The sequence below is a fragment of the Delphinapterus leucas genome, chromosome 5 (assembly GCF_059928025.1).
Source record: "Delphinapterus leucas isolate spDelLeu-1000000601 "Yukka" chromosome 5, BTC_Dleu_Yukka2, whole genome shotgun sequence".
NCBI classification, from domain to species: domain Eukaryota; kingdom Metazoa; phylum Chordata; class Mammalia; order Artiodactyla; family Monodontidae; genus Delphinapterus; species Delphinapterus leucas.
This window is the reverse complement of record NC_143133.1, coordinates 90,428,644-90,451,436: the sequence shown is the minus strand read 5'-3', so window position 1 is coordinate 90,451,436 and position 22,793 is coordinate 90,428,644.

Here is a 22,793-nt window from a genome sequence, read left to right as displayed (position 1 = left end):
GGTCTCTTCTTTTAAGGGCACTAATCTTATCATTAGGATCTCAGCCTCATGACGTCATCTAAACCTAATTATCTCCCAAAGACGCACCTGTAAATATCATCATACCTGGGGAGGGGGGTAGGGCTTCAACATATGAATTTGAGGGGGACTCAATGCAGTCCATAGCAGCCTAAGTACTTGGGTTGGAATCCCGATCTTCATTTCATAGCCAGGGCTTTGGGTAAATTATTCAACCTCACTTTGCCTCAGTTTCCTCATCCATAAGATAGAAATAGAAATACAAGTCCCTGCCTCAGGATGCTGTTGTGAGGCATGAACAAATACAATTAAAGAACCTGGACCAGTGTCTGCAGCATGGCAACTGTGAGTTATTTTTGTTATTAGCTATAATTATCCAGGTAGGTGAGGGCAAACGAAAACCCTTAATTAGGTGAAAGCTGAGCTTTGCACTTGAACCCAACCAGAACACCCACCTTAGCTAGGTCAACATTTACCAGTGGCCTCGGGAGTTGGCAGCAAATGACCTGGAACCAGCCTACGTGCCGTCACGGGTCTGCCCCGACACACCTAGTCTCCTGTGCAGAGCATCAGGCTTCCTTTCCCACCAACTGGGCCTACCTTGTACTTCCCGTTCTCTCTCAACTGCCACCTTGTCTTAGCATTTCTCTGTGTCTGTCATTTTCTCACTTCTCGGGGGAAATCTTTAAGGGTTCTTGGCAGCCATTCTCTGGTGGCCAAAGAGCCCTATTCCCTCCTCAGGGTGCCCTCCTAGGACTAGCTGCTGAAAAGGGGCTGCCACTCATGCTGGTTCTTCCTCTACTTGGATCCCTAGAGCAGACGTCAGCAGGGCAGCCACCAGAACAGGAGATGCTTGGGGGAGAGACCCACAACAAGGGCAGGAAGTCCAGACAGTACTGCAGTCTTTTTAAGCTCCCAGATTCCATTTAGCTTTGTTCTCCCTCCTTCTTCCAGACCTATCAGACCCAACACCCCCTTTTATATACAAATATTTTGTAATTCTCAGGTGAGTCTCCAGTAATGAAATGCATAGATAAAACCATCTACCTGCATACTTACCTCCAAAGTACTAACATAATGCTCTAACTGTGCTATAAAGCAGAACTAAAGAGGGTGATTTATAGATATTTCAATATGTAGATGCTCAGGCATGACACTGTTAGAAGACAGTGTTTGTCAGCTCCTTGGTTTCCAGACAGACCTCCATGAATACAACACGCACAAATGCAAGTGGTGGGCCATTGGTGATTTGATTTTCCAAAATGGTGGGCATTTCCTGGAAAATTCCAAATAAAGTTCAATTTTGCCTGGATCTACCTGAGAACCACTGCTCTAGGCTGTTTTGAGAAAAGCTCTGTGTAATGGTAAAATGTTCACGCATGCCCATTTCCCTGTCCAACTCCAAAGGGCCAAGTAAGAAACAGAGGCCTGGGGATCAGAAAGAATCAACTGGAGTCAAGACAGACATTCAAACCCTGCTGTACCACCTCCTTTGATGTGACCTTGGGGCAGTTATTAACCTAACCTTGGCTTCCTCATCTACAAAATATGCATATAAAATACCCACCTGATGTAGTTACTGCAAGGATTAAATGAAATCATGTGTGAAAAGCACACTACACAGGACCTGGAATATAGAAAGCTCTCAGTAAAGGCTTTTAGAGTGACAAGTAGGCAGGAAATAGCGCAGGGAAGGAAAAAAAACTCTTTTTCCTCTTCCCATCTTAGGTTCTTCAACTGGGGCCTGTAAGCTGGCAAAGACAGATTAACAAGAGAAAAACGGGAGTTTATTAACATGTGCATCATGCATGTACACAAGGGAGCACCTAGCGATGAGTAACCCAAAGAGGGGGTTAGAATTTGGGCTCATAGCTTATCTTAGGCTAAAACAAAAGGGTTTGGGGTTTCTGGGTGTGGGAGACCAGTCATGGGAAGGTGATCAGAGAAAGCACAGTAAACAAGGGCAGTTTAGGAAGGCTTGTTATGCAGATTTAAGTCATGCCTTCTCCATTGGTAAGAGTTGTTAAGAGCCTTCCTTTTCCTGGTAGAGAGGGAGACATCGTTCACAAGCGGAAATCTTTACAAAAGGAAAACTTATCCCCTGTTTTTAGAACTTTTCCTGCATCTACTGGGTCTCAGTGGCCTTAAGCTCAAAATAACTCAGATGCCAAGAGGCATAATTTGGGGTGGCATATTCTGCTACCCTTCAATAGTCAACAAATATTCACATATCAGAGCTCTTCAGATGGTCCCTGCCTCCAAAGGTGTGACTTGCAGCGTCTCCCCGACACCAGGAACTAAGCCCAGGAGAAAGACAAGTCCAGCTGGGGAGCTGTCCCCTGTTTTCTTTGCCCTCGGGGAACCAGGCTCACTGACTCACAGGGCTCGGTGGGTCTCCAGTGGCTCCTGGAGAAGCCTACAGGGTCACCCACCACCCTGTGGAGTCAGGATCCCTGGAAAATACCTCAAGGGCCTCTGTGGCTGAAGAATATTGACCACCTACCATGGGGTTGGGGTGATACTGGTCAAGAAGCAGCCAGGATCTTGGTGGTGTCACGTGCTTAACCAGAGCCTGATTTTCTAGGACACATACGACCGTCAGGTACTTCTGCTTTAGATATTTTTTGCTCTTGAAATGTCCATCTTCTGACCTAGACAGCTGTGCGAGGCACTGTTCAGGTCAAACTCACCCTGAGTTGCATCCGGTTTATGGATCCTCTCGGCAAATATTTAATGAGTAATCACTGTGAGCAAGGGATGAAGCAGTAAGCAGTGCAGGCAGAAATCCACTCTTTATTTGATCTCTTAAATAGACTATGAATTCTTCTCTATTTGTGCTCACCTCAGAGCATAATGGTAATAATAAAAGATTAAAACATATAGAGGGCTGCCATGTTCCATGCACTATTTTAAGTGATTCATAACTGCACTTTTAGTGCATGTCCTCATTCAAATTTCATAATCACCCTTGAAATAGCTTTTATTTATTTATTTACTTTCAATTTATGTATTTTATTTTTGGCTGCATTGAGTCTTCACTGCTGTGCGCGGGCTTTCTCCAGTTGAGGCAAGCGTGGGCTACTCTTCGTTGCGGTGCGCAGGCTTCTCCTTGTGGTGGCTTCTCTTGTTCCAGAGCAGGTGCTCTAGGTGCGCGGGCTTCAGCAGTTGTGGTGCGCAGGCTCAGTAGTTGTGGCTCACAGGCTCTAGAGCGCAGGCTTAGTAGTTGTGGTGCACGGGCTTAGCCGCTCTGCAGCATGTGGGATCTTCCCGGACCAGGCCTCGACCCCGTGTCCCCTGCATTGGCAGGCGGATTCTTAACCACTGTGCTATCAAGGAAGCGTGAAATAGCTTTTAATATTATCTCCATTTTATAGATGAGGAAAATGAGGCATGAAGAGGTTAAATAATTTGCCCCAGGTCACACAGCTAGCAAGTGTCAAAGTCAGTATTTCAAGTCCCACCTGCTCCAGCACTTCTGTGCTCTACCTCCCATGGTACACAGTGGGTGTTTAATAAATAAAGGCTGAATGATCAAGACATCATCTATGTATACGCACGCACATGTTTATTTATATAAATAAAAAAGTTTCACTTGTGCTTTCAGCACCTCAGCATGGCGTAGCGTGTGAGTCTTCTGGTCTTTCTCCATGGAGTTCTCACATCTCAGATGGTGAGTAGTCACTGGTGTGTTCCCACTTCTTCCCCTTCCAGGGTATCTAGATTTACCTATAGGAACACAAAGGCACATGACATCTAGGTTTCCTGTACTCTGGAGATAAGATAGATTATGTCAAATTTTTTTCCCCATTCTTATACCCTTTTATATCCATTCCCTCTTTCAAGAAAGGATCTAAATTCATTTATGCTAAAATGAAGGTGACTAAGGGTAACTTAGGAATCAATACATGTTCAGAAGCAATGTTTAAGTTACTGACTCCAAGGCAGGGAGAGAGAGAGAGAGACTAAATTGGATAAGGGGAAGGTCCTTCTGCTCAAGAATAACTCCACAACACATTCTACCTAAAAAAATATTTAAGTTTAGGTTTTTGTTTAAAGACGCAGAGAAGAGCCCATGGATACAGAGGGAGATGGAAAAGGAGAACAACAGAGATCTGACTCAGAGTCTCCAATGCGCTGCTTATTTCGTCTGAAATATTTTTTCCTTCCACCCCTCACCCAGAGCGGCCCTGCTCCTCCCTCAATATCTCTTAACTGCTAGTCATCCCTGGGAGTGTAGTTTAAACAGCACTTCCCTGACCCTCCCTCCTCCCCCACACCAGTCAAGTCAGATCATCCCAGACACACTCGCATTCCCTGCACTTCCTTGAAGCACTTTATTTTTTCTTTAATATTTATTTACTCACTTATTTGGTTGCACCAGGTCTTAGTTGCGGCAGGCAGGCTCCTTAGTTGTGGCATGTGAACTCTTGGTTGTGGCATGCATGTGGGACCTAGTTCCCTGACCAGGGATTGAACCCAGGCTCCCTGCATTGGGAGCACAGAGTCTTAGCTCACTGCGCCACCAGGGAAGTCCCTATAATAATGTTTTTAATATTTACAAAGTCAGAACATTAATATCACCTTCAGCATCCTGAACTCGCTTATTTTGGTTTTGTTTTCTAATCGATTCTCTCTCATCAGCCATGTATAAAATGATTTTTCCTTTTCTAGCATTTTGTGGAACATTTTCAAAGTTTTCAATTTATACTGCTAGAGAGTGCCCCATTTTCCAACTCTTCTAATTACATGGATGGATATGACCAAATTGTCTGGTAGTATGGTCTAAAAATATATGGAATTGATTTTCCAAGTCATATTTGCCAATGCCAGATGCATTAGGCCTTTATGCTATTTTAAGATACTTTTAAAAATATTGAAATACATCTTCTGACAATCTTCACAATTAAATAAACCACTAGATACTTTTACAGAATGGTAATAGGCAGTAGGTGAGCATCAAGGACGAATGTTCAGCCAAGGCCACTTATGAGGTCAAAGTATTTTGAGATACAAATCCAATTTTTATAGGCAAGAATTTTTTCTTGGGATTCATCCGAATTTGTATATTTTTGGTTATGGCCTGCATTTGGTCAAAAACACCTATAATGTTCTTAAGATAAAGATCTATTTTGCAAAGCATCTGTGAGGGTAGTTAGCAGAGCTGTTTGGAGACTGGATTTCAGATTCATTGTAGCTTTGCCCCTTTGCCTGAGATCAGTGGTTAAAATGGACTTCTGACACACGGTCAGAGCAGGGTTCAGATATTGGCGGTATTATCTTTGGAATTGTAATTTTTATAGTTCTTACGTGTATTTCCTAGGGCTGCTGTAACGAATTAGCACAAACCTGGTGACTTAAAACGATAGAAGTTTATTCTCAGAGTCTAGAAGTCAGAAGTCACGGTGTCAGCAGGGCCATGTGTTCTCCAAAGGCTTTCAGGGAGAACCCTTCCTTGCCTCCTCCAGCTTCTACTGGCTCTTGAAGTTCCTTGGCTGGTGGCAGCATAATTCCAGTCTTTGCCTCCATCCTCGCAAGGCCTTCTCCCCTGTTTCTCTGTGTCTTAAAACTCTCTTATTGGGTTAAATCCAGGATGAACTCATCTGGAGATCCTCAATTATATCTGCAAAGGCCCTATTTCCAAAGGTCACAGTCACAGTACTGAGGGTTAGAACTGGTACAGGTCTTTCTAGGGAACACGGTTCGACCTGCCACACCTACCAAAGTCCATTTAGGGCATGTGATGTATCACACCCACCCTTCTCATCTATCACAATGTGCTCCTTCAGAGGACCCGGTGGCAGGTCAGAGGTGGGCCAAGCCATGAGCTCAACATGATACATCTTTGAAGACTGGGACATTATTATAGGGACTTCCCTGGTGGTGTGGTGAGTTAAGACTCTGCGCTCCCAATGCAGGGAGCCTGGGTTCAATCCCTGGTCAGGGAACTAGATCCCACTAGTTTCCTGGAAGATTTTTGTTGAGAAAAATTTAACTGGTGATTTAAAACATATAAATAGTATAATAAGCGTATTGTGGCACAGAGTTCAAAATTCACGTAAATATTTAAGAGGAAATGGGAGACTCCAGCATATATTTCAGTAGGCAATGGCTTTCCTACTAGGCCTCTAGAGGAACGGCATCCACTCTTTTGCTGGTGGGGTACCTCAGAGTGAAAGTTTGGGCTTTGTCATCACAGTCCCCATTATTCACGAGCAACCTAGAAGTCTGTAACATATAATTTGTCATTTTGTGGAAACTTGAATTGTGTGTTGCTATTGACTGATTTATGGGAACAAATGACTAACCTAGCAAGTCAGTCTGGCTGGTCACCCAGCATAGGCATCTAGACTCGGCAATATTGTCCCTGGTTCTCACCCGTTCTGTGGGAGATAGAGTAAAATACAGGGTCATGTGTGAATTTTAGAATTTGTACAAGTGATTTATTCAACATATATTTCTTGACCAATGGTATGGGGATACAAGAATGATTCCCCCAAAAAGAAAGAATTCTTGTTCTTTCCAAAAAGGTAGATAGATAGATAGATATAGATATATGTCTACTATATATTTAGAATTAATGGGAAATATAAGCATACATACCATCGCTGCCCATTTGGCTTAATCAGGATGGACATTGCTAATTGATCTTGGCGCTCTTTCCTGCTGAGTCCGTGTTTTAGTCTGCTTGGGCTGCTGTACAAAATATCATAGACTGGGTGATTCAAACAATAAGAACTGATTTCCCCCAGTTCTGGAGGCTGGGAAGTCCAAGATCAAGGTGCCGGCCAAACCATTCCTGGTGAAGCCTCTCTTTTTGATTTGCAGACGACCATCTTGTATCCGCACATGGCAGAGAGAGAGGAAGCAAGCTCTCTGGTGTCTTGTCTTATAAAAGCACCAAGCCCAGTCATGAGGACTCCAACCTCACAACCTAATTACGTTCCAAAGGCCCCACCTCCAAACTATCACATTGGGAATTAGGGTTTCAATATATGAATTGTAGGGGGACACAAATACTTAGTTCATAGCAGCCCAGTTATGGCTTCAGGAACAAAGGACATCTGCGCTTCCTGTATGCCTTCTTCATAGGGCTGGTATCAGAAGTGAGAGCATACCGTTTTAACCACTGATTTTGATAATTTTATATTCAGAGCGATGCTTTCTATTTATACATTTTTTTTCATGAGATACTTTTGGCATTATTATTCACTTAATTCATCCAAGGGACTAAAAACATTTTGGAACATTACAGGATGTCACAAAGGGCCTAATGTGAAGATCTAAGTGGAAATCCTCTGAAGTTAGAAAAAAAAAAAAGGGAATTTTAGCCAACATACACACATAGCTGAAAAGGTGTGTGTTTTTGGGGGGAGAAGATAAAAGTCAAAGTTGAAACCTGGCTTGCTCCTGGGGTCTGGCTGAGGGGGCGTGGGGTGGTGTCAGGGGTAATTTTGCACATGGGCTCACAGACCAACTTGCACCGTCTCTGAGGTCCCAGCCGAGGAGGAAGCTGAGATGAGAAGGCCAAGGTTGGTTCTGGCTGCAGAGCAGAGACACAGAAACACAAGGCAAGAGAGTATGTGAGGCCAGGGCTCCGGTGAGAAGGAGGGATGGGGACAGAGACCGCTTCTGGCCCTTGACTTGCCCTGAGTCTGTTTGCACGGTTCCCATTTTATCCAAGACATTATGTATCTTGCCAGAGCCACACACTTAGTATATGTACTTTGAGTAGCTCTTCTCCACATTTTGAGTAATAGGTACCCATTTGGAAAGGAAGCAACAGACCAAAAGAAAAAAGGGGTTCTAAGACAACTTCATTTTTCTGTTTATAGAAAGGGGTGCTTGGTTTGCCAGAAGAAAGCAGTGACAGCAGTCCTGGGTACAGAAAAAGCTACTATATAGTTCAGATGCTGGTAAGTCAATAATAGCATTTATGTTTCCTAAAAGAATTGTTACTTTGGATCAGGGTTTCTCAATAGCGGCACTACTGACTTTTGGGGCTGGATAATTCTTTGTTGCCGAGTTGCCCTGTGCATTGCAGGATGTTTAGCAGCATCCCTGACCTGTCCCCTCTAGATGCCAATAGTCCCCCTATCCTCCATATGTGACAGCCAACAATGTCTCCAGACATTGTCAAGTGTCCCCTGGAGGGCAGAATTTCTCCCAGGTTAGGAACTTTTGTTTTAGATAATTGACAAGAGAAGTCCATACTTGAATTGTTGAAACTTAGCACTCTGGTAATATTTGAGGGACTGGTAAAATAAGAGTGTGTCTGAATTTTTCAAACCTCTTGTGTACTGAACCCAAATAGAAATATTTCGGATTCAGCGAGAACAGATTTTTTTTTTTTTCATGTAATATTCTTCTGTCATACCAGAAAAATTTGGTCCTGGGCTAAGTTTAGAAGATATAAAGCTGAAACTAACCATTTCAATTCTAATATCATCCTGAAGGAAATCCTAAAATAACAACGACACCAACCAAAAATTTAATCATTTAGGACATAATGACTAGGATGTTTGTAGGCTCTAACTCTTGCCTAAAAAGCTCTGTGGCTCCCTTAGCAAGACCAACAGAACTTGGGCTCAAGAAAAACTTTGACCTATTTATAGTTTTTGTTCATGGCACTTTACTACTCTAATGGGAAACTGGTGATGAAAAATAGGTCAGTGGAGACAAGAAGGATATAAAGATATTAGGCCAAATGAAAGGACACTGACGAGTCATGGGGTTTGTGGAGTATCGCTCACTTGTGCCAAAAAGATTTCTTTGTTGAAGATGTCCTATCATTGTGACACACTGGTAATAAAGGGGAGAAAAATGAAAGGACAGAAAATATCTAGCCCATCTTAACTGTTCAGTCAAAGCACCAGCATGCAAATGACTCTGGTGGTGGGTGGCAGTGACCAGGGTACAGCAGGGATCTAAGGATGCTTTAGGGCCTTTCTACTTGGGGACACTGACATGGACCTGTCCCCAGGAATTGCTTCCCCATTCTCTAAGTTCTGTATCTCAGAGGACAGATGGCATTCAAAATGTAGGCAAATCAGGCAAAAGCCAAACCAGTTTCCCAGTTTAGCCCAACTTCAACCACACTTACCTATTGCATGTCACCCCAGCCTCAGATGCTCCCTTTATCTCCTACAGAAGTCATATGTGCACTGCTCCCTCAAAAAAAAAAAAAAAAAAAAAAAGGGGTTCTTTTAGGCCAAAACTGTCAATTAGCCTGGCGCCACCTGTATACTCCAGCCAGGAAGTGCTTTCTCTAACTTGATCTCTCTGTCCTTCTACTTACAGCCAATTCAAACACTAAAAGAGCGACCAGAGAATACTTACGACAGGAAGGCAGCACACTTGCTAGCTTTGTGGCCTTCCAGTGTTTTTGGAGCACCAGATGGAATAAGACCCCCTGTCAGCACGGTGGCGCATGTCCAGCTTCTCCAGTGCCCATCATTTCTCGACAGAGTCCGTCCACCCCGTCTCTTCCCCTGTTGGGAAGCACAGCTCTGAGAGGCCCTGTCCTTGCACCCTCTGCCCAGTCCAAGACATCGGAGGGAAATGGAGAGGCCTCTGTACCTGGGAACCTGGGGACCTACTGTGGTGTGTCAGCCAGGTTTCCCTTGACACCCCAAGTTCTGACTACTCCAGGTCTCCCCACAAAGGGAGTACTTCACAGCAGCAGCTCCCTCACCTCTCCCCCCCGCCCCCCGACTAAGGAGCCCCGAGGAGATACGTAAGCTGAAGTGTTCAGTGCTCCCTTCTCTTGGGAGAAGGCCCAGACCCACATCCGCCTGTGCCGCTGTCTGCGTGTGGAAACAAATTTCAAGGGAAGCGTTCAAAGCTCAGGAGCTCCTGGTCATAGTCAATCACCCCTGGGGATGTACCCTGTGAACCTACTTTTATTACAGGATTCACCTCAATCACCAACTCCCGTAGAAATGAAGTTCTTCTCTCAGGAGGTGCCATAGAACCAGGAAAGCGATGTTGGCACGTACACTTTGAGGCAATTTCTGTTACCTAAAAATAAAACAGCACAACTTCTAAACCATTCCTGAAAAAAAATTTTTTTTCAGCCAATTGTAGGCAAAAGTGGGAAGCCATAGGAATTTGCCATCTGTTGCCCTGTCCTATCTTTTTAGTTTTGCATTTTTGTCCCTTGCCCTAGGGATTGGAATCTCCTGTTCTCAAATTGTCTCTGCCAAATCTGGAGTCTTTTTTTAAATAGATCAAGTCTTGTTAGTCTTTTTTTAGTTTTTTAAAATGTATTTAATTTATTTTATTATTTATTTATTTTGGCTGTGCCGGGTCTTAGTTGCAGTATGCATGCGGGATCTGGTTCCCAGCCCAGGGTTCGAACCTGGGCCCCCTGCATTGGGAGCAAGGAGTCTTACCCACTGGACCACCAGGGAAGTCCCTGGAAAGATTCTGATGTTGGTCATTTATGCTTTTAATTCCTACTGTACTCTTTAGACTACTGAGATAATTTTGATGTCGTTGGTCTCCAACACTTGAGCTGTGGCCACCAGAGTAAAAGAGAAAGCCCAGATGATAACAGAATAATTCTAAATTGCAAAATTCTTAAAAGAAAATTCTCAGAAAAGAGCTGTTTTAGCAGGAAATTTTTAAAAATGCATCAGTTTTCGGGAATCCCCTGGTGGCACCGTGGTTAAGAATCTGCCTGCCAATGCAGGGGACCTGGGCCGCTAAGATCCCACATGCTGCGGAGCAGCTAAGCCCGTGCGCCACAACTACTGAAGCCCACGCACCTAGAGCCCATGCTCTGCAACAAGAGAAGCCACTGCAATGAGAGGCCCACGCACCGCAACGAAGAGTAGCCCCTGCTCGCCGCAACTAGAGAAAGCCCATACTCAGCAATGAAGACCCAACACAGCCAAAAATAAATAAATTAAAATAAATTTAAAAAAAATAGAATAAAATAAAAATACATCAGTTTTCTTCTCAGTTAAATCAGAGTCTCCTTCAAGTGGAAACAGCTGCATTGACAATGTATCTTCAGAGAGTGAATTGGTAGAGATGATAAAGGAGTGAGCATGAATTAGAAGCTAAACTATGCCACCTATGCAGACGGCTGGAATTGAAAAGCTGCAGCAACTACTCAATTTGATAATGGTACAACTGACAGAGATCCACTCAAAAATTTTAGTGGTGCTTGTCTGCAGCAAATGAAATGAAAAACTTAGAGCTGACTCAAAGGAGGAAGCTAACCTACTCAATAAAACAAAAGTTGATCTTCTGTTAGACAGCTTCTGTTGCAGACGGTAAAACTATCTAGTTTGGACAAGGTTGAAAGGACAAAGCATACGTCTTGATAGAAACCTTTCTATGAACTGGTTGCACAAATCTTGAAACTGGAAGAAAGAAGAATGATGTTAAAAACACATCAAAATGAGGATTCGGTTATTAAAACTTAATATATGATCAAGTAGCATTTTACGGGCTTAGAGCAGTGGTGTGAGGGCAAATGTTTAACTGGGTCTCTGGGAGGATAAAGCTCCAGTCTGTGGTTTTTGTCATGACATCGCTAAACACAGAGTTGTGAAGAGGTGTGCAGCAGCACACCATAGATAGTATTTCCTCCATACAGATAGATAAGAGTCAGCAGAAACATCCTCAAGAGCATAGATAATAGTACAGTAATTAGGAAGTGTTGAATTGAGTTTAGAGTACTTATTACCTATGTTTTTATTTTTTTAATTGATTTTTTAAAAAAAGTTATTTATTTATTTTTGGCTGCAATGCAGTGCACAGGCTTCTCATTGTGGTGGCTTCTCTTGTTGTGGAGCCCGGGCTCTAAGCCCGCAAGCTTCAGTAGTTGTGGCTCGCGGGGTCTAGAGCGGAGGCTCAGTAGTTGTGGCACACGGGTTTAGTGGCCCCACGGCATGGGATGTTCCCGGACCAGGGCTCGAACCCGTGTCCCCTTCATTGGCAGGCGGATTCTTAACCACTGTGCCACCAGGGAAGCCCTACCTTTGTTTTTAATATAGTTTATTTAATTGTAAGTTTATATAATTCAATTTTAAATAATGGCCATGTTTAAAAACCAGCTCACAAAATCCCTAAAAAATTAACGAGCAACTCCAGCACACCACTAGGCATGAAGATTAAATCAAAAGGCAAAAAGCAGCAGACACAAGGGAATCTTGCAGTACCAGAATGACTATATTATTGTATTTCTAGACATAACACATTAAGAAAAGTTGAAAAATGAAAGTGGAAATAGAAATCCTAGCACTTACAAATGTGAAGTACCACAGGAACTTTTCTATACTGTACTGCATGTAGGAAAGCATGTGTATTAATAAAGAATCCAGAAGAAAGTAAAAGGAAATACACAGATGGGGCTGTTATCACCAAAGCATGTGTTAGAATGGGATGAAGAAATAGGAGAAAAGGAAGAAAAACATGCAGCTGGGCAAATACAGGGCAACCTGAAAGATTTAATGCAGCCCTTTTGTAATTTGGAATAAGTTTTTGTACTTCAGAGTCTTAGACATCACAAAAGCTCTTGGAGTAAGAAACAAAATTTTGAAATGTAAGTTAATTCACTTGCTTTATAGACTTGCTGACTTTCAAGGGAGATTGAGAGGAGAAAACATTTTCAAAATCCAAGTTAAGGAGCTGGGAAAACAACCACTTTCACTTTTTTCCTACACTGCAATCTTCCACTCTGAAAAATAGGTTAGCATTTGAAGGGGATCAGGATGTGCCACCCCTAAATATGCCACATTAGCACACAGATTATTTTGAACTGAAGGCAACTGAGCAGAAAAAGCTATAGGAAAGGGTTTCCCTGGTGGCGCAGTGGTTGAGAGTCCGCCTGCCGATGCTAGGGGACGCGGGTTCGTGCCCCGGTCTGGCAAGATCCCACATGCCGCGGAGCGGCTGGGCCCGTGAGCCATGGCCGCTGAGCCTGCGCGTCCGGAGCCTGTGCTCCGCAACGGGAGAGGGCACAGCAGTGAGAGGCCCGCGTATTGCATTAAAAAAAAAAAAAAAAAAAAAAAAACTACAGGAAAGTTCTCTGCCTTCCCTTTATCTGCCTGAAAGCAGGCTATAAATTTCCCTTTAGGAAGGTGTGTCCCCACTGTACCAGGAAGAGAAGAACACTCATCACCAGAGGCTGGGAGTCCACACTGAGATGAGTTTGCCTAAACAAACTTTATTAAAATAACCCTTATCTTCCATTAGTTCTCCAATACATTTTCTAGTCACTTCTCTACAATTTATTGTCCTTTGAACCTCAAATCCCCTTTCCTTTGTTAAAATGGTAATATATGTCCCCAAGTCTAGACACTTCTTTAACTTTTCTGTGAACTCCTGTGCACATAAAAAACTAATAAATTTGTATTCCTTCTCTCCTGTTAACTCTGTCTTTAGTCGGTTAAATTCAGACCCCATTCATGAAACAAACCTAAGAGAGTAGAGGAAAAATTTTCCTCCTCCACACAGTAATGGTGACTCAGTGCCTTTCAAAGGTTGTCTAAAGGCTTAACTGTGCTTACTTGATATCAGATGCACAGCCCATCACTAATATCCATTCTCTTTCCATGGCTGACATCACTAATCAAGCAGGGTACCTTTTCCCACTGAGCAAAATGTGATCTCACAATCTCAACCCAGTAGACCAAGCTGCCATACAAGGTGCAACCTGCTAGCCAATTCTGGCTCAGGAACGCCATCAAAAAGACCTTGAATAAATGAAGATCTGCTAAAAAGTAAAAACAACAGAAATTTCATGTGGCTGTAAGGAACACACAGAAATAATCTAATCCACCACTGCAGAAAGTAATCAACTGCTTAAAGTCAAACTTACAGCTGCAGGGACTTCAAAACCAAAAGCTGCTGTTGCACTAATTGCAAAATTTTCATCTAATACACAAGGGCTTGGAATAGATCCTAATGGTTATTTTATCTCCATTAAAGGCAATTGGATAAGCAGGCCATTAACAGTAGATTCAGCTTCCGTGCTTGTGCCCAACAGGAAACATTTATATTTCAAGCCTTTAAAAAATTTACCATCATTTAGACATAGTCAATAGATAATTGGTGAGGCTGATGCAGTAATAAATGCTTAATAGATAAATCTTCCCCATCTGTAATTCTTTAATAACAGGGATAGATTTCAGTGTACAGACTTCTAAAACACAACAGTCCTCCACGGTCATTCTCTGTTCTAATATCCTTTGGACAATGAATACAATTTTTAATTCATGCAGACTTATAATTCTCTCACAATTTGATTATATTTTATCAGTTTGGGTGATTTCAATTAAACAAAATAAGAGAGATAGAAAATAGAGACCAAAGCCCAAAACTTTCAAAGTTTTTTTTTTTTAAATGCAAAGAATGATAAAGAATCAGATTTGCTGTAAAATAGCTAGTGGGAAGCATCCGCATAGCACAGGGAGATCAGCTGGGTGCTTTGTGACCACCTAGAGGGGTGGGATAGAGGGCGGGAGGGAGATGCAAGAGGGAGGAGATATGGGGATATATGTATATGTATAGCTTACTCACTTTGTTATAAAGCAGAAACAAACACACCATTGTAAGGCAATTACACTCCAATAAAGATGTTAAAAAAAATCAGATTTGTTGCACGAGGACTCAATTGTTAGCTAATTAATAAATAGTAAGAAAACTTTCAAGAACAGTGACCAACAATGGGTCCGTTTTCATCCAAGTTCCCACAGATCACTTCTGAGAATGCTTTCAAGTCAATCTGAACAAAAGTAACCTCCTTTCATAAAGAAAAGAAGAAAAAGAAAAAAATATATACAATTATCACAAGAGCATAGGCATTATCACACTAACATAAAGCAAATGAAAGTCAGAAAGAATGAAGAAAAAGTATGGAGAACATGGCGCAAAAAGGTATTCTTAAAAGAGGACTTCAAGTAAATGTTTCTTTGCCCAAATAAACGTAAATACAGTGGAGCAGATCTGTTGGTTTTGTAGTGAAGACAGGAACAAGCTGTGGTGTCCCATGCTCTGTTCCTTCTGGAGGCGTCATTATTGGCAGACCCTCTGTAAAGCTAAATACGGGTCAGAAGGGCTTAAAATATTGTCAAAGGTAAAATATTGTCAAAGGTTCTGCCACATAGGAATCTAGAAAAATGGTACAGATGAACTTATTTGCAAAGCAGAAATAGAGTCACAGATGTAGAAAACAAACTTACAGTTACCAAGGAGGGTAAGGGAGGGTGGGATGGATGAATTGGGAGATTGGGATCGACATATATATACTACAATATATATAAAATAGATAAATAATAAGGACCTACTGTATAGGTCAGGGAACTCTACCCAGTGCTCTGTGGTGACCTAAATGGGAAGGAAATCTAAAAAAAGAGTGGGTATATGTATATGTATAACTGATTCACTTTGCTGCACAGCAGAAACTAACACAACATTGTAAAGCAACTATACTCTAATAAAAGTTGATAATAATAATAAAAGGTTCTGCTACATAATTTGAAAGTGAGTTCTCTAAAAAAACAATTATTCCCTCCCAAATGGTTAATCTGTTTCCAACACACCACACATGCAACACAAACAGACACACACACATGCAACACAGACACACACACACACACACACACACAGGAGAGAAAAGTTAAAAACTCAAAAAGAAGGAAACTCTGAGAACAAATTGGACATAATAAACATTTTTGGTTTAAAAAATCAAGGAGTGCTTAAGTTTATTAAATGACATTTTACCCCATAGAGAAATTTTGACTCAGGAAGGTAAAGTTAGTGGAAAAGAAACATAAATGAACCATACAGATCCATATTACTCCTTAACTAAGGTGGGAAATTACTTATCTCTGTGTTAACAAAGATAAAACACCTAACCAGAGAAAAACACTCATTATGATCAAAACAGATTTATCATGAATAAGCACTGGTGGATAATATATGAAAAATTTTAGTTCATTACTATTAATTGCACAAAATGCCCATGTTAATTAGCTACTTATAAAGGGCATTCCTTTAAACATTTTGTAAGAAAAAGGCCTTTGGAAGGGATAATGAATCTTCTATGTAAGTCACACATAAAACCAAGCAATTATATGCCTATGCCCCTAGATTTCATAGTGAAGACAGGAACAAGACGGCTGCCCTCTCTCATTTTCTTAAGGGCTCATCATTATAACCCCAGGGATGGCTGGGAGAAATCATCCCAGATCATTCTACATGATGACCCATGAACTTTGCCTTCTTGAAGGGATGCTATAATGCAACCCACTCCATGGAATGCAAGTTCTTTATAATTTTTGAAGTCTCAGGCTTCAAAATTAATTACATGCAATTATTATTTGGCCAATGTCCCTAATTCTGTTAAATTTGTAATTACTCAAAGCAGATACTGACATCTTTGAAACAATGGGACAGAAGTTCTCAGATTTCTAATTTGAATACGAACAAGTAAATAGAATTCATTTATCTAGTCAGTATTTACGGACTGCCCTCTATATGCCAAGCATTGATCTAGGCACTGGGATTCAGATATGAACAAGACAATTTTCCTGCCCTCACAGGGCTTACTTTCATTCTTGGAGGTGTAGAGACAGAAACATTTGTAGACAGTGATTGGTGTTACAAAGTGAATAAAACAGTGTGATAGGATGGAGGCTACTGGCGTATTGGCTGTTAGGACTGTCCTTCAACCCCTGTCTCATTCCCACCCCACCTTGCTTCTGCTTCATTCCTCTCTGCAGTGAACTTTCTCCACCTCTCTGTTCCATATCTGGTGTAGGCGGCTACTCCACAGCCCCCCAGTTCACATCTTCCTGGTTTAAGAAGCTGGAAGAGAATACGAATATCAATTCCTGGAGCAGAGAATTTGGCCCATCTTGGGTTAGGGGTGCACCCCCTAGTCCAATCAACTACTATAGTCAAGACAGGAACATTTAGAAAAGATAAAGTTTACTTGCAAAGAGTACAAGGGAACAGCCTTCCCAGATTAAAACAAAAACGAAAACAAAAAAACCCACAGAAGTATTTAAAGGAAAAGAAACTCAAACTACAAAGGTTATGACAGTTACACTTGTCTGCTCATGGTGGGAAAACAGCAACTTTCCCACGGGACTATCAGTTTCACAAAGGTCATGATGTATCTTTAGACAGCAGCATGGCAAAAATCAGGGACAAAATTATTTTGGCTACGGAGTTCAGGTTTACAGGAAATAGTTAAGGCTTTATTATTGGCGATCAGAACCAGTCAGAATGACTCCAATTTTTTTGGTTTATCTCAGGGTGCAAAGCTTTGTCCCGAATTTGATACGTAAAGTGCTCAGTTATACTGGAAGCAAGACCAAGTGTCAGCTTTTGTATCTACAATTCACAAGCTACAAACATAGCAGCCAGGGTCCATCCCCAGCTAAAGGAGGCAGTTAAGGGGGTTGCTCTGAGCTGAACAGACTTCCAAAAGAAAATGTTTACTGCTGCCTGGGCATGCTAAGCCAGGTGAAGCCTAATTACATAGCCACAGAAGACTATATTGCCCGATTTCTAAGTCTTCACATTTGACTAGTACTCTCTATAAAACACCTTTACATGCCTATTTTTTAAAATAAGTACTTATTTATTTGGCCGTGCCGGGCCTTAGTTGCAGCATGCCTGCGGGATGTAGTTCCCTGACCAGGGTTCGAACCCAGGCCCCCTGCATTGGGAGTGCAGGGTCTTAACCACTGCACCACCAGGGAAGTCCCTCATGCCTATTCATACAGTCAATCCTCAAAATTCTGTAAGAAAAGAATACTAGTTAAAACTTATTAAGCGCTTTAGATATGTGCCATCAGTTCTTGAGCATTTACAAGCATTGTTCTCACACCTTTGCATATATTAACTCTTAGTAATTCACTTAATCCCCATAATATGCCTATGAACATAAGGTACGATTACTATCTCATTTTACAGGTAATGAAATTGAGGCACACAGGGGTTAAGTAATTTGCCCACAGTCACACAGCTTAAAAGTGGTGTAGTTGGAATCTGACCCCAAGTAACCCAGCTCTAGAGTCCATGCTTTTACTCACTGTTCTACACCAGGGATCCCCAACCCATTTGCCATGGACCGGTACTGGTCCGTGGCCCGTCAGGAACCGGTCCGCACAGCAGAGGGTGATCGGCAGGTGAGCGAGGGAAGCTCCATCGGCCGCTCCCCATTGCTCGCATCACCGCCTGAACCTTCCCCCCACTGCTGCCCCCATCTGTGGAAAAACTGTCTTCCATGAAACCGGTCCCTGGTGCCAAAAATTTGGGGACTGCTATTCTACACAGCCTCTCTAGAAATGAATGTTATTCCAATTTTACAGATGAAGAAATAATCAGTACTCAGAGATTAAGGTACTTGCTGAAGGTCAGTAATAGGATAAGTGACCTCAAGTCACTTGAGTCTAGTGACCTAGAATAAGCTGAGATTTTAAATCCAGTCCTTTGACTTTAAGCCAGGTTTCCTTCAATACTAACAATAACAGCAGCAGCAACAACAGTTGACAATTATACAGGGCCTACCACGTGCCAGGCACTGTTCTATATACTTTACATACATAACTAATTTAATCCACAGCTCTATGACATAGATACTATTATTAGTCTCGTTTCACGGAGGAGGAAATTGAGGCGTAGAGAGGTTAAATAACTTGCTCAAGGCCATGCAGCTGGAAAGTGGCAGAGTCAGGATTCAAACTCAGGCAGTCTATCTCCAGAATCTAGATTCCTAACCACTGACCACGTCTTACACTGCCTCTTCATGCTCTACAACCATCTTCCCCAGCAGGATCAGTAAGGGAAAAGATGGAGGTGAAGGACACTAACATTTACTGGTTATACTTTCACATGTGATTCACTGCCCCTCCCTCTCAGGCCTGTTCCCACTGAAGGATTATACTTTGCATTGACATTAGTTTGGCCATGACTTGCTTTGGTCATTGAAATGTGAATGAAAGTGATGCCACTTCTAAGCAGAAGTTCTAAGAGCCACCGTGAGGTTCTGCCACCTCTCTTTTCCCTTTGCCAAGAGACCTGCCTGTCCGAGGAAGAACCTGCTTCTTCAGTGTTGGTCTTGGAATGACGATTTGGAGCAGAGTACAGAGGACATGCTAAGGACACGAACATGAACAAGAAGTATCCTTGGGAGACTTCTCTGGTGGCACAGTGGTTAAGAATCCGCCTGCCAATGCAGGGGACACGGGTTTGATCCCTTGTCCGGGAAGATCCCACATGCTGCAGAGCAACTAAGCCCATGCACCACAACTACTGAGTCCATGCGCCACAACTACTGAAGCCCATGTGCCCTAGGGCCTGTGCTCCACGACAAGAGAAGCCACCGCAACAAGAAGGCCGGGCACCACAATGAAGAGTAGCCCCTGCTCGCCGCAACTAGAGAAAGCCCATGCACAGCAACAAAGACCCAACGCAGCCAAAATTAAAAAAAAAAGAAAAAGAAATATGGTTCAAGAAAACAAAAGTATGCAGCATCCCATGATCTCCACTTCCTGGTATTCATGCCTCTGTGTAATCCCCTCCCAAGAGTGGGCAGGACCTGATTTGTTTCTAACCAATTGACTACAGCATGGTGATGAATGTCACGCCTGTGATTATATTACTTTAATTTTATTTATTTTTGGCTGCACTGGGTCTTCGTTGCTGTGTGCGGCTTTCTCTAGGTGTAGCGAGCAGGGGCTACTCTTCGTTGTGGCGCCCGGGCTTCTCACTGCAGTGGCTTCTCTTGTTGCAGAGCACGGGCTCTAGGCGCATGGGCTTCAGTAGTTGTGGCTTGCAGGATTAGTTGTGACGCAGCATGTGGGATCTTCCTGGACCAGGGATCGAACCATGTCCCCTGAATTGGCAGGCGAATTCTTGACCACTGAGCCACCAGGGAAGTCCCTATATTACTATGTATAAAACACAGTCTTGCTGGCTGACTGGGGCTAGAGCTTTCCCTTGCTGGCTTGATGAAGTCAGCAAGCATGTTGAGGGAGCCCATGAGGCAAGGAACTAGGGGTGACCATTAGTTGCTGAGGGCAGACTTCCGCCAACTGCCAGTAAGAAACTGAAGCCCTCAGTTATACAGCTGTAAGGAAATGAATTCTACCAACAACCTGAATGAGTGTTGGAAGCCGATTCTCCTCCAGTTGAGCCTGCAGATAAGAATACAGCCTGGCTGCCACCTTGATTGCGGCCTTGGGACCAAAAACAGAGGACCTAGTTAAGCTGTGCCCTGACTCCTGACCCAAAGACTAGGGAGATAATAAATGTGTGTTATTTTAAGCCACTAAATTTGTGGTAATTTGTAGTGCAGTATAGAAACCTAGGTAATACTTAAGCTTTTATTCCGCTCATCCTGCCTTTAAACAGGCTGACCATTTTTGCTGCAAAACAGTTGCCTACAATTTTTGTTTTACAGGCTTTACTTATGCAACCTCATTTTGGGTCTAGAACACGAGGGTAAAAAAGAATCAGAAAGTTCCACTCCATATCCACCACAGCAACTAGTTTGCATCTCACCTTCTCCCTGATACTAGGCAACATGTTATTTCACAGGGTACTGGCATGAAATGTCACAGAGAGGTTAAGGGTCTTGTTAAGGGTCACAAAATGGTTTTACCCTTTTAGATATCCCACTAGATTCAGAGAATAATACACTTATTTAAATAAATCTAGAATTAAAAGCCAGAGCTGAAAAAAGACTAGCAAAGTAGATACTGGGACTCACTTGTTTACGTTCTCACGGTAGAAAAACATAATTACAAAGTGGTCTCACGTTTTTGTAAGGAGCAAAATCAAGAGTAACATAAAACTGTAGCAAGGTCAATGTTTAAGCTTTTTCAAACTAAAACAACTAGTCACGGTTGCTTAGAATGAATATGGGAAAACCTATGTCTAGACAAAATGAGTCAATCCGCAGGAAGGGAAACCACATTTAAGATAGATATGTGTCATACCTTAATGTTTTTCTCTCTGGAAACTTTTTTTTTTTTTTTTTCTGTACGTGGGCCTCTCACTGTTGTGGCCTCTCCTGTTGCAGAGCACAGGCTCTGGACGCGCAGGCTCAGCGGCCATGCCTCACAGGCACAGCCACTCCGCGGCATGTGGGATCTTCCTGGACCAGGGCACGAACCCGTGTCCCCTGCATCGGCAGGTGGACTCTCAACCACTGCACCACCAGGGAAGCCCTCTCTGGAAACATTTTAATTTTCATTTTGAAAGGTTATAGAAAATCCTAAAGTTTCTCAGTTGTAGACATAGAAAAACTGCAAGAATAACTTTAGAGTTTCTGGAAGGGAAGCAAGTCACTAACCCACAAAAGGTACAATTTGATAAAATAACCTGCATTAAAATAAAACCTTTCAAAGGATATAATGTAATTGTAAACAGATATTTTCTTTAGATAAATATCTTCTATTTGGTTAGCAGGGCAGATTCCTCAAAACAAACAAACAAAAACAAAAACCAACCAAACAAAAAACCCCACAGTTTAATTAGGTTCACTAGTAAAGTACTAGTCTACGTTAATAGAATAATGTGTTTCATTAAAGCTGTTCGAAAAGAATTAAGTTTTTATTTTCCAAAATTGCAGTAGGAAATCAGTTTAAAGGTCAGAGCTTGCTCAGTTTTCCCCTTAATTCCAAGGCTCAAATTTGCTCTGGAGTAAGATTATTTCGTTACTCATTTAATATTTCTTAAGATCCATCCCCACCACTGAAGGCTGAATTGCCCAAAGGCTCAGTTCTTGGCTGCCTTCTCTACACTAACTCCCCATAAGAACTTATCCTACTGGGCGGACTTAAATTCCATCTCTATACTATTTTTTCCAACACAAATGAGCTCCAAACTGCCTACTGAACATCTATCTATTAGTATAAATCTATCGACTTGGGTCTCAGATTTAGCAAGCCTAACACACAACTCTAGATCTCACCCCAAACCTGTTCCTCCCGCCTTCCCCCAGGAGTTAATTCTTGTCTTGCTCCTCTACTCCCCAGACACATGCAATTCATCAACGAACCCTCTCAGCTCTACCTGTAAAATGTTATCCCAAATCCTACCACTTTAGACACCTCCACCCCCACAGTGTAGTCTGAACTACATCTGCTTTTGCTTAGATGGGGCCAAGAGCTTCCTACCTAGTCCCCTGGCTTTCTTTCTTGGCCTCCTCCCCATAGACAATTCTCGACCTATCGGAGAAAGTAATCTATGAATACAAATCAGATCTAATCGCTCTTCTGGTTAATGCAAGCTCCCTTCCAGAAGCTACAAAGCATTTGACATTGTCTTATGTACTTGTTTACTGTTTTCTCCTCCAGAACCTAAGTTATATGAGGAAGGGACTTTGTCTCATTCATATCCCCAGTGCCTACAAGCAGTACTCAGCACATTATACACTCAGTAAATATTCATTGAATGTATTAATACATTTTGCTGTAACAGTAAAGATTTTGGTTCTGATGAACGTTATGAGGCCCTTACCTGGCCGCAAAAAAACCCCAAAACTTTCAGACAAGGGTTTGATCTTCTCTCAGCATAATTTCAAAGTAGTAACTTAAGACTCTAAAATGTGAGCTGTTACTTTTACCTTTTGTAGTAACCTTGGATGATTATTCTTTCCTTTCCAATGTGCTAGAAGTGTAAACTACACTTGAATAAAACGTCAAATAAGGACAAATATGTTTTGTGCTTCATGACTGCTCCACTGTTATAGCTCTCAATACATGGAGATAGCCTTTAATGTGAGGGCTGACAAATGGGCAGAG